This window comes from Pygocentrus nattereri, chromosome 19 (genome assembly GCF_015220715.1).
Source record: "Pygocentrus nattereri isolate fPygNat1 chromosome 19, fPygNat1.pri, whole genome shotgun sequence".
Taxonomy (NCBI): domain Eukaryota; kingdom Metazoa; phylum Chordata; class Actinopteri; order Characiformes; family Serrasalmidae; genus Pygocentrus; species Pygocentrus nattereri.
The window spans coordinates 17,488,950-17,492,838 of record NC_051229.1 but is presented as its reverse complement, the minus strand read 5'-3'; the positions used below and the strand labels follow the sequence as shown (position 1 = coordinate 17,492,838).

At 39.4% G+C, this 3,889-nt stretch overlaps 1 long non-coding RNA gene across 1 annotated transcript; it reads left to right on the top strand.

Moving 5' to 3' along the window:
• The first annotated feature begins 208 nt into the window (after positions 1 to 208).
• LOC119261616 lies at positions 209 to 2,014 on the top strand. Its single transcript, XR_005129126.1, has 3 exons — positions 209 to 305; positions 395 to 525; positions 1,936 to 2,014. It is a non-coding gene; the product is annotated as an uncharacterized LOC119261616 (long non-coding RNA).
• Positions 2,015 to 3,889: the final 1,875 nt, after the last annotated feature.

Below are 3,889 nucleotides of genomic sequence, written 5' to 3'. Positions count from 1 at the left end.
ATTCAGAGTGGTTTGATGTGAAGTCTAGAGAAACTAGTCGGAATTGTTCACAACAGTGTTGATAGAAATCAGACATCCGATGCATTCCTTGTCTCTTAAATCTGTGGCATAAGGCTTATGGATATATTACCTGAGCCTCACAGTTATGTGACTCAATAAAATATTGTATTGTCATATTGTATTTGCAGCTACTGTGATTTTTGTGTGAGCCTAAGGCACCTCCCCAGAGTCCTCCAATGCCACCTTCTCCACTTCAGCTGCCACCCAGACCTCCGTCATCTTCCTCCAGCCTGGGATCTCCAGAGGTAAAACCATGCACACAGCTGTTATCAATTTGAATCACATTTTCAACACTTTCATTTGTCAGTATTACATGCTGTATATTATTTTATAGGTAACTGAAAACTCATCTTCACAGAGCCGACCCACATCACCACCCCAGGCTCCACCAGTGGCTCTTTCTTCACCTCAGCCACCACCTGACCTTCAACACGTGCTAGTGCCTCTAGCCTAAGTTCACCTGGGGTAAGGCTGCACACTGCTTATATTAGCTCTGATAATATTCAACAGTATTTGTCAGTATTAAGTAGTTAGAATTATATATTTTGTTTTATGAAGATCATGTTTATTCAAGTTTGAATGGTGCCATTTAATTGAGTATTGAGAAAACTAAATAGCATGAAATGATGGATTATAACAAGCCATTGTCCTACAGCACTGTGCAAAAGCCAGAGACCACCATTCATGTATTTAATTATCAGTTATTCATTTTTCAGTTTCAGAAAAAAAGCTGAGAACATATAATTAACAGTTCACAGAAGTCTCAGCAACTAAATATAATACCATTTTTTTAATATAGTGCGCCCACACTTTGCCTTCATTATAGCTTCCATTCTTTTGAGGAGACTTGTTTTCAGTCTTTTCACACATTTTTAGACTGCAGTTTTAGATGATCGTATATCTAATCTCCTCAGTATTATCTCCTAAAAAATAAAACCTTGTATCTTATGGTGGTTTTGATTAGGGCTTAAATATTAATTGCTTTTATATTGAAATTGCAATTTAAATGGCAAGAGCTGCATTTTTTTAATTACAGCCTACACTTTAAAAATATATAGTTTTTCAAGGTTCTTAAAAAAGATGGTTCTTTATTTAAAACAGTGGTACTACATAAGACCATGAACATACAGGCCCAATTCATGCTTAAAAGGTTCTTAATTTGGTGACATGGTTCTTTAAATTGGAGAATGTGTTCTGTATATCACCAAAAAGGGTTGTACTACTGTTACAATTTCAATCTTGTAACATCAGAGGAACATTTTGGTCTTCTAGAGAACCCTTTACAAAAAGGTGCCTATAAAAGCATATATAACACATTCTCCATCAATCTGAAGAACCATTTCACCATGCGGAGAACTTTTTATGCATGTAAATGGGTTGCTGAGTGTTCTTGATTCTCTATAGAACTATTGTCTTAACTAAAAACCCTTGAAAATACGTCTTTTTAAGTGTGTACTTTAGCAAAAACGTTGTTTTCACTTTTAAGAGGGGAAATTGAATAAGAGCCTGTGAAATGCCTGTAGATGAGATAGACCTTCATGTGTTGGGACATCACAACCACAACTTAATTTGGCTCACTACATTTAGAGGTGAAACCTCCGGCCAGAGAAGGTGGACAATCTGGTCTTTTTGGCCAAAATAAATCAGGCCTGAACCTCAATTTCCTTTTAAAAATTGCTATTTAAATTGCAGTTGCAACATTAGTAATTAGTAAATTAGCAATGAGATATTTTTCCCAAATCATTCAGCCCCAGTTTTGATGGTAAATTAAATAAATAAAGGGTCTGTGACTTTTGCAGTACTGTATATTAACACTCCATCCCATTTTACATGCATTCACACCACTGAATATTTGGTGTTACTGCATCCCCACAGAGCCCACCCGCATCACCTCTCCAGATCCCACCTCTGGAAGCTTCTTCACTGTAGCCAGCACCCGAACCTCAACTGCACTCAGCTTCCACTTGCCAGAGTGCAACAGGGGTAAGGCTTTGCTCACTACTCATCAGTTCTGGCTACATTTGCAGCAGCTTTGTCCTCTGTACTTGATGTTGTAGGTAGCTGAAGATCTTTCTGTACCTCCTGAGGCTTATGAGGTGCCTGCTTTGTAGTAAGTACTCTAGTTTTCACTCTTTAGCTTTGTCTCACAGAGCTCAATTGGTTATGTTTGGATAGATGTTTCCAAAGTGTCCTCATCTATGATATTTGTTTTGTAGCACCTACTTTGCCATGAAGAGGATGAACAACTTTCCTCTCAGGCTTTCAGCCCTGCGCCAGGCTTCCACTGTAAGTCCATTACATTCTCAGTTCTCAGGAGCTTTATATAACAGTGCTTCACCAGTTGTTGTTTTCCTGATTTCATTCTATAGATTGTTCTCAGCAACATGCATCATCAGAAGTATGTCTGTGTGGCAGGCAGGGTCCTTCTTGGTGGGCTGGTGTAATGTTGTGGAGCGACGAGGAGGCCGATGCATGTGGGAAGACAAGCAAGATTTATTTGGGGAAAATCCAGGGTCATGGTCATAACAGTCGAAGGTCGTATAGCCAACACGGATCGAACTACAATTAGACATGGTAAACTGAAACAGACAAACACTACACGAGAATCTCATACATCAAACATACAACCTAAATGAAACATCACGTCAACACATCATAGAAACAAAGACCAGCAAACACAAGGGGCAAACACAGGGCTTAAGTACAAACAGGGATAATGACAGAAAACATGACACAGGTGGAAAACAGGTGTAACCAATCAGGGGCGGAGTCAAGAAAACAAGGGGGCATGACAAAGAACTCAAAACAAGGAAGCACGTGGACGACAAGCACATGGATGTCTGGGAGGGGCCAATCGTGACAACTAGCTGCTCGGAATGCCAGGGTAACATAAAATGTTCATCCAAAACCAGTCAGAATTGTGTAATCTCAATGATTTTGTGCATAAGGAACAAACATGACTCTTTCTTCTGCAGGATCTTCCAGCCGTCCGTCAGGTGTATGATCTCCTGGTGGCTTATGCTCAGGACACTTCGCACCGGGAAGCCATCTACTCAGAGCTGGCGCAGATCGGGGTAAGTTCACGCTCTTTTGGTCTTTGCTCACCACCTGGTCACCTTTTTTACCATAATGACTGGACACTAAAGTTTGTTATCCTCATAGATTCACCACTTCAACCCCATAGACATTGTTTATGAGTTGGTGCTGATGGGAGTGATGCAAGGATCGAGACCTCCCGTCTTCCCGGTAAGAGACTCTGTCTTATAACCAAATGTGACTTTATGCTGTGTACTAGAAGCAAGATCTACTATGGAGCATCAGCTCTCCATATAGATAGAGTCATATTATTAGAATGCAAAGTGCAGAAAATGATTCTAGATAAAGACTCCATTCTGAATTTTCATATTTTATTATTATGGACTTGCAAGAACTGCAGATTATTTACTTATTTATTTATTCATTCATTTTCTGTCCCATTGTTCCAGCCACCTGGAGGGTTCCTTGAGCACTTGATCACAATAATATGCTCATTTTCTCCTGTCAGTGTGAGGGCAGACCAAAGGCTGAGCAGTATCTATTCGTGCTCCAGGTAAGGTGTACACCAACAGCATTAAAACCTCAAGTGAATATTGGTAATAATGATAATATAACACGTTTCTCATCGCCATGGTCTCTGTACAATGTAAAACATAAAAAGACAAAGTGCAAAATGTTTAAATATATAAAATAACAGAACAAACACGTGAGTGTAAGTAAAATTATTTAAATGGGTAAGAGAGGGGCACAACAAACTTTGGCTTTGAGTAGGATAACTCTGTATGAAAAGCTT